The 9610-nt window shown below is 39.5% G+C and overlaps 1 long non-coding RNA gene across 3 annotated transcripts in view; it reads left to right on the top strand.

Annotated features, from left to right (window-relative positions):
- The window catches only part of LOC128247044 (uncharacterized), a 141711-nt gene that overhangs the window by 46524 nt on the left and 85577 nt on the right, over nucleotides 1–9610 (top strand). The gene's annotated exons all lie outside the window — the stretch shown is intronic.

Here is a 9610-nt window from a genome sequence, read left to right as displayed (position 1 = left end):
TACGGAATTTGTGAGAGAGTAAATGTGTTGCTAATGAAAACAATGTTACAATACAAAAATATAGATGTATGACGGCTCTATTCTTTGTGATAGCGAATTATGTAATATGAAAAAAGAAATTTTGAATCTAATCAAATATATTTACAGATACACATGCACAGACACATACGCACACATGTGTGCGCGTGCACGCGTGTATATATATGTCTGTCTGTCTTTGTATGCGTGTTTGTGTGTATCTGAGCGAGTGCGTGTGGTGTTATTATTGCTGCATTACCGATATTAGCAAAAAATTTCCACCAACGGGATATTAGAGATAAAATAAACATTTGTAGAGACATTGAAATTATGTAGCGAAATATACATCATCTATATATTAATACGCTAGACTTAGAACGTTTGCTTTTTACCAAAGTTACGACGCAAGAAGGTAAAAAAGACTGCAAGGGCTTTATAGCAAAACGAAAAAATAAAACTACACAAAACACTTGGCAATGCTCATGCAGTTTTCTTTTAGCAACATTTGTGTACTTATTTACGTCAGGTTATAACAATGAAAAGATAAAATATTTTCAAGTCAGTTCTAAAAGTGACTATTCATTGCGAATTATATTTGTTACGATTTTTAGTTTGCTAAATTGTAGATAAGCACCATTCATATATATCATATTAGCCGGATAAATACTTTAGTCTTCAGTAATGCTTAATAGAACGATAATGTTTATGAGACGAATTTTTATTTTAACATATAGCAAACCGCTCTATAACAGAATACATGAAGTATTACCCAGTAAAATATAAATGAGAACAAACATTATGTTCAATCTATGATCCCGATGCATATGAATCCACAAAGTGTCAAACATCTCAAGAGATATGACGCACTTATGATATACTAAGCCCTATTATAATTGAAATATCTATCATATAAAAAGCAATCAACTGAAAATCAAGACTTTCCATATATTATATAAGCCTTACACCTCCTTGCACCATTTCTTGTTTGGCAGGACTTGTTTCTATCACTTATGCTATTTAGAGCTCACTAAACGACGTGGATGGGATACACTCTATAGTCGTCAAGACCCAACAACGCACACATTTATAACTGTATATAAGACGTGTCTTGCACTAGAAAAATTAAATTAGAAGAAAAGCAAGAAATTTCCTTTGGGCATCAAAAGAATAAATAGTGGCACCTACGTATTCAATTGTTATATTTTGAAATTTCGCTTTATTTGTCTTAATAAGGAAAATGTTAGATTTTGCTTACATCAATTGTACACACACAAGGACACACTTATACACTCACACATACACACACGCGCACAAATACGCGTACATGGACACACACATATCTATACTTAGTCGTTGGCAAAAAATCCATTCTATTGTTCAAAATCTCACTGCTTTCTGATACAGAATAAAGAATCCTTTACAACGACGCTTGCAATATTTCATGTTTATATGGATTCTAATCATTCACATCCACATTACTTTTCTAGAGCATTTGCGAGTTGACATCGCACATTATTTTAAATCACCAAATATTTTCACCTGACAAGGCGGATCAATAACACTTGATTAACCTGATGCAGTTAAATCAATAAGAATATTTTCATGTACACATATTTAACAGTAAGTGACTCTACGAGTTTCGTCAGCCACTATTTGAACATCGCAGGGTTACGTGGTTTTATATGGTTTGTTTCACGTTTCTTCTGTTTTTCTAAATTTTGAACATTAGCATTGATAAATATACTTGAAACTGGCTTTATGAAGATATAAGTCTCTTTCTCTGTTTTGCAGATTTATCTTGATCCTTCCACACTTGTTTGTTAATATATTTACAAGACTTCCATAAAACATTTTTATTCTTCTAAGTCGACTTGATACCAATGCAAATGTCTTGCAAGATGACATGCTTTGCCTTAGTCCTATTTATTTCCTGTCTAGACAGCCACCTTTACACTTCAAGTGACAAAGTCATTTTTAAAAAAAATATTTTGCTTCAAGGATGATACTTGCGATCAAAGTAGTATATTTTATCATTATCATATTGAATTATGTAGTGGGCTGGATTTCGTCCACTGTAAGCTGGTTACTTATTTGTGTTATCTGAACTGTAAGAGAACATAATTTATTGCGAGGACGAATATTTCGTAGTTATTTCAATCTTTCTGAAGTAGTATGTAAATACAATGACGTGGGTTATGAGGTAAAAAAAGAGATTAAAATTCCTAATCGCAGTAGCAACCATAGACAAGACATTTTTCAATACTACGTTTTAGAAAAGTGTAAAATAAATAAATATATGACAATGGACACATTGACGGGCTGGCAAGTTGGATGGTATTCAAGAGAAATATTACAGCAGTGATCAAATGAGGAGGTATCTCGTGGAGATAGAGACTGATTAGGATTTGGTAGACAGAATGCTCAGGCATAGGATACTCTGGGAATATAACGACAAATGGTGAATGCAGCAGTGCACTGCATTAGCACATGCCTCCACAGTTGTGCTAGTCAATGTCAATTTCTCTGCGTATAAAATATCTCAATTTGTTAGAAAACGGTACTTCTATATTCATACAAATGCCATAACACCTTTTAGAATATTTCAAACAATATCCATTTGACTTTTATCCTAATAGATAGGATTTACTTAACAGACTTATAGGCTCTCGGTTGAGAATCTTGAAGACAAAATAAGATTTCACAGACTGGAATTATAAAATCTTTTGCGCCGCATCTTGTCTTAATTCGCTTATTTCCCCCATAATACAACGACAATCTAGACAAGAATAAAGTAATCAAATGTATTGTTCATGTGTTAGTATAAATTATTGATTTCATTTGACACTTCCCACAAGACCAAACGCATCTGAAATGGAATGTTGAAAGTAGAAGTACCTAACTTTGGGATATTCCACAAAACCTTGACTATATAAACATCTGCAACGAAGTCAGAGTTGAAACCCAAGACATCATGGAAATCGAATTCTCTCTTGCCCGTGAAATCCAAAGTAAGGGAAATGTGCAATGGCAATTTTTCTTGAAGAGATGGAATTCAGATGTGATTCGGTCAAAATAGCTATACAAGAGATAACATTGTTTATTTTGATAAGAAGCCGAAAAACAAAACATAAAGTAGACTATCCTCCTAATATTTTGATAATGATTTAAAGTTCAAATGAATTTCCCTACCACTACTACTACTACTACTACTACTACTACTACTACTACTACTACTACTACTACTACTACTACTACTACTACTACTACTACTACTACTGCTGCTTCTGCTGTTGCTGCTGCTTCTGCTCCTGTTGCTGTTGCTTACACTGTTGATAAACTGAACATCATTATCTTGAAACTATTAATCTAAACATAAATTTATATTCTTATGTATACTACATCTTCCTGCATATTTAACAACGATTTAATTGAAAACCATGTTAAATTTTACCGTAAATGATTCGTATGGATCCATCGAATTTGCTGTACATACATGCGGGCAGAAAATAAAAAAACAAATTAAGGAAAGAATATTAGAATAAATAAAAATATATAGCGCTTTTCGTTCATTTCACTAACGAGAAAAATATGGCTAGTCGTGTGTGTCAGATAATCAACTCACACACTAATAAAAAAAAGATAGCTTTAATGTGTTGATGGATAGTTTTATAGCTGTAATAGCTATTATATTTTATGGCTGACAAACGGTGGCCTAAAAAATTATTTTCTCTGGAAATGTGTAATCATGTGTATTGCTGAGCTAGCAAAACTTGCAAGGGCGTTACGTCGTCAATATTCAACTGATTTTAAACGATGACCACTTGTAATATCTCTTCAATTATTACATTAAGTTGTTCTAGCTGAATTATTTCCAATCCCTACAAGCATTAACTAATTGGAAAATAGCCACACTGACTCGTCAGTAGAGAGACCAACAAATTTGAAATCCGTCTAAAAATTCTTTAAATCCAATCATGTCTCAAACACGGCAGAAAGACTGCGTAGTAAATCAAGCTGAAGAACGTCTTTGACAACATTACACATTTTAAAATTTGAATCTTCAGTGTATCGGTGCGTTTTATGAAGGATATATTTAACTCGTTTTCCTGGTGAAAGAAGGAAAGTATTCCGATGGACGAAGATTCCGCGAGTGTTTACCGGTGTTAAATTTCAGAAATCCTGACAGTAGTCATAATCATCACATTTTCATTATCATACAAGAAAAGACACCTACACTTTGTACATTTTACATTATTCACCAGTTTCTATAAGAAAAGTAAAAGCTACTTCTTCAAGATCATTCATAATGCCATAATATCTACTTGTATTTCGAATAAATAGAGAAACTTGACTTCTTAACGTTTCTCGAAATGTCATTTAAGCTGTGTTACAAATTCACAAGCGCACGCAAGTGCACACATATGCTCACGCAAACACACGCACACACGTAAACGCATAAACTTAAACGCATAAACGCGAAATTACATCGGTCGTTCGAAATGCATTTAAAATAACCAGAATAAAATCAACAACCTTTACTGCATTAAGATACAAAGACACCCATCACACACACACACGCGCGCGCATGCAGACGCAGACATACATACGTGTGCACATACACATACACACAAGAACACATAGATATACACACTCTTACACACACTCATACACATGACCTTGCACGCACACACTCATACGCAGTTACATACACACGCCTTTTCACGCACAAACGTATACGTACAGAAACACCAACAGATACACACACACGTGTCACCTCACTTCTCACACACGTGTCACCTCACATTGACGTACACACACACGTAAACACACACAAACAAACACACACATACATACACACAAGAAGCACACACATAAACATACACTAGTCATTTTCGCACCCTCCTGTCTTAAAAAAGACTTGTTCTATCGCTTTCCAATTCACGTAACTTCAGACATGTAACCACACACACGCTTTTCTTGGAAATATTTTCCCTCTCCTCTCCAGACCTTCCCTTTCCGACGGAAAGCCATGCTGGAAACATTATACATCAACTCTTTTCTTTCATCTTATACTGAGTGTCAAGTTAATACATTCCATGTGTCCGCCATTTTGACTTTTGCTGTTTTGTTATTTGGTGTATTAATTTTCGATTTGCCGATTTTCACACGCTCACATAGATCTTCTACATTTTTCAAACGATGATTTGCCTGCGCCAGATTACCATACCTTTGGATTACGCTACCCTTTGAAGTCCTTCGACGTATGTAATTTTTGTGCCTTTCAATATATATATATATATATATATATATATATATATATATATATATATATATATATACATATGAGGTCGTCAAGTATGAAATTTGTAGAAAAGAAAAAGTTTGCTAATGTTTTAAAAATCAAGGAATGGTTTTATTCATTAAGCTATGCACCCATATTGTCAATACACTTAGCGGTAGCTTGTCCAGCCCGGAACTATAAAAGCCTGGCAATCTAGAGTCAATGAAATCTTGGATGGCCTGTTTTACATCATCGAAATTAATTTTTTTCCTATCAAAATTTTATCCAGATTCTGGAAGAAGTGGAAGTCAGTGGGGACAAGATCAGGAAAGTATAGTAGATGATGGAGAACTTCCAACTCCATCTCATGTAGTTTCGCCAATGTCATTTTTGCGATGGTTGGTCTAGCGTTGTCTTGCAATAAAATAAGAGTGGATCTGCTGACTAATCTAGGCTTTTTTTTTTCTTTTTTGTAAGTTTCTGCATCATTTGGTCCAGTTGGCTGAAGTATACTTCGGACATGATTAGTGAACCAGGTTTACTGAAATCATAATGGATCACACTTGCGCCAGACAACCAGACACACTCCATTACCTTCCTTTGATGAATTTTGCTATTTAGACTGTGTTATTTCGGCTCGTCTTTGTCCTGCCATTGTGATGAATGTCTACAATTGTTGTATTGGATCCATTTCTCATCACATGTTACAATTCGATTCAAGAATAGTTCATTTTTGTAACGAGAAAGTAGCATAATGCAGGCTTCTAAAAATTGCTGTTTCTGATTTTCATTGAGGTCATGTGGAATCCCCGTATCTAACTTTTTCACTTTAGCAATTTGAACTAGGTGAGTCAATATTGTTTGCTTGCTAACACCAAACAACAACGATAATTCACGGGCACTTTGAGATGGATCTGACACGACGATGGCTTTCAGTTCCTCATTACTCAGCTTTGTTTCTGGTCGACCGCGTTGCTCATTTGTGAAGTCAAATTTACTAGAACACAATTTTGCAATTCGCTACTGTCTGCTGCGTAATAACATGAGAATGAAATAATCCATTGATATTCCGAGCAGTCTGTGATGCTGTATTTCCAGGAAAGAAGTCATATTTCAAAACTGTACAAATTTCCGACTTATCCATCTCTAAACAAAAATAGCAAACAACGATTTATAAATACTTTATAAAGCGCAAAATGTGTTAGAACAAAGAAATAGCTGTGTCAGCTTTCTAACAAAAGATAAAGATTGTCAAAATATGAAGACAGCGCAAAATGAGCAGTTGTCAAATTGCCGACCTATCTTATCTATAATATAAATTGGACATGGGCGATCGTTGTATTCTTACTTGTCTTGAGGTTCACAGCCAAATGGCTGGGTGGATTCGCGTGCAAAATGGCACACATGTGAAGACAGGTGCATAGATTGGGTGGATTCGCGTGGAAAATGGCACACATGTGAAGACAGGTGCATAGACAGGTGCATAGATTGGGCGTTTTGAAGAAGAAGTTGGTGATGCACAGGTTGTGAAGGGCACAACACACGAGCAGTCGCTGACCATTCTCATTGAGTTTTCCCACTCCAAACGAAACGAGGTAAGAGGGCCACAACTCGTAGTCTGCACCCACTCTGGCATTTAAGTAGCCCAGGAGAACAAGCTGTTCGGCACTTGGCATATTCCTGATGGTAGATGCAAGGTTCTTGTAGAACTCATCCTTGGTGTCCGAAGTGGCGGACAGAGTTGGAGCGTACACACTGACGAGTTGTTAAGGTGGAGTGTTAGGAGTCGCTCAGAGCCGCCGCTGTTTGGGTCTATCATATTCAGCCAGCTGGTCCTTACTGCAAAGCCCAGTTCATGCTCTCTGGGATCGTCAATGTTCTTCCCTTGCCAGAAGAATGTGTAGTCCTTCTCTTTCAGTGTGCCTGCACGACTTAGATATGTTTCTTGCAATGCCGATATTCAGTCTTTTGAGCTCGTCGTTGATGACAGCTGTTTTCCTGGCGTCACGGACATCCTGAAGATCTTGGGAAAAAGTGGGCATCATTGACCAGACATTCCAACACCCCAGTTTTAGAGCTGGTCTCTTTCATTAATGTTTTATTTTGTTGTTAACTGGTGCTGTGACTAACGGTCTGGTTGTCGGATGTTTTCCTAATCCCCATGCACCCAATGAAGATGGCAGACTGTGACGGGACAACACCTTACTGGCTGGGGGCCGCCCAGCTTGGGACGGGAGGTAGTTGTCCAGTGTTACTCAAGCAACCACTAGCGCTGCATATTACACCAATTGAGTGAAGGCTTATAACCGGTATCTGTTGCTCCCCGTGTTGTGTCGACAACATATCAATGGGGAAGCTGGAGTGTCCTCTCCAGGTACAGTTGTATGTGTATAGGATGGTGTGGACGGATGTAAGCCTGGCCAGTGTGATATAGAGAACAGCCTGTTACCCCCTCTCCACCTCGTTGATGGATCCAAACAAACAGCAGGGCTACTACAGTTTGGCGTCAACACGGTCGGAAGAACTGCCAGACGAGGTTGAGATCAGCATCGAGCCGCCTTAGGGACTCCGACTCCAGATTTTTCATCCAGGTTTACTCCTGAAGCCTTTTCCATGAGTGGATATTGCCACAAGGGAGCGGCGGAGGTTTGAAATTAGAGTTTTCCTTCTCCTAGATGGGCAGCCTTCCTAGGCTGACGAGCACCAACTACCCGAAGCATTTGGTTTTAAGGCGCAAGAGACACGCCTTTGCTCCTACTCCTGTCTGTAAACGCTGTTCCGTCACGAGCAGGCCGGGAGTTGGACTTTGGTTGTCAGAGGCTTTTTGAGACGCAAGCCATGTGGGCCCTTTTTGTAGATAGTGGGCGCTTATCCCTACTACCACCCCGGCTGTGACAACCTTCGGAACCTGCAAGATCAGGCTGCAACCAGAAGCCGGGAGCCTCGCGCATTGAAGTTAGCAAGATGACTCATCTCGATCTTGTGGAACAGTTCGCAGAGGCCTTTGTACATGTATACAAGGCATCGTAGGTCGGAGATACCACCACAGAGAAGAGGGAAACTCTGTCAGACACCATCCACCGCACCACCCTGGAAACGTTTGGGAAGAAAACCTCGAAGCCACACGACTGGTTTGACGCCAAGTCGTCCGCGATGAACCCCGTCATGGAGGCTAAGCGCGCCGCACTCGCAGAATACTAGCGGTCACCTACTGAGAAAAACCTGCATATTCTCAGGGCCGCTAGAAGCAAGGTTCAGAACATCGCCAGGCACTGCATCAACGAGTACTGGACAGAGCTCAGCGAGAGTATTCAGACGGCCGCTGCAACAAGCAACATCAGAGTCATGTATGACGGCATCAAGAAGGCACTGGGACCAACACAAAGCAAGAACGCCGCCCTCAAATCCAACACTGGGGAAATCATTACCGACCAAAGCAGGCAGATGGAGAGATGGGTGGAGCACTCTTTACAAGAACAAGAGCGAAAGAAGTGACTGCAACAACTACAGAGGTATATCCCGCCTTAACGTAGTTGGTAAAGTATACGCTGGAGTACTGTTGATCCGTTTGCAGAAGCTGGCTGAACGTATATACCCAGAATCACAGTGCGACTTCCAAGCTGCAAGATACACGGTAGACATGGAGAGCAGCAGATGCCCCTCTACGTCGCATTCATTTATCTCACCAAGGCCTTTGATCTTGTCAGCGGAGACGGTCTTTTCAAAGCTCTCCGAAAGATCACCTGTCCTCTAAAACTGCACAGCTTAATCGAGTATTTCCACTCCAACATGAAAGGGACTGCACACTTTAACGGCAACCTCTCCGAGCCCTTCGACATACGCAGCGGGGGTGAAACAAGGTTGCGTACTCGCCCCAACCCTTTTCGGGATCTTCTCACACCTCCTGAGGCATGCATTTGGCACAGTACAAGAGGGAATATACTTACGGACCAGATCGGATGGTAGGCTGTTCAATCTTGCCCGCCTAAGAGCGAGGACAACTTCCGTGAAGTCCTCACTAGAAACACGCTGTTCGCTTATGACACTGCAGTTGCGACTCACATTTAGAGGGAACTGCAGCTACGTTATGGGTCAAGACGCGCCGGCACCACCTGTCAACACCATCGACAACTATGAGCTCGAGGTCGTCCACCAGTTCATGTACTTTGGTTCCACTATCACCGACAACCTCTCCCTAGATGCTTAGATAGACAAGAGGATAGGAAAGGTAGACACAACATTCGCTCGCCTCACGCCAAGCTAACAGTGAAAACGAAAATGGCTGTGCACAGTGCTTGCGGCCTAGGCACT

This window comes from Octopus bimaculoides, chromosome 2 (assembly GCF_046866305.1).
Source record: "Octopus bimaculoides isolate indiv1 chromosome 2, ASM4686630v1, whole genome shotgun sequence".
NCBI classification, from domain to species: Eukaryota; Metazoa; Mollusca; class Cephalopoda; order Octopoda; family Octopodidae; genus Octopus; species Octopus bimaculoides.
This window is presented reverse-complemented; position numbering and strand designations above follow the sequence as displayed.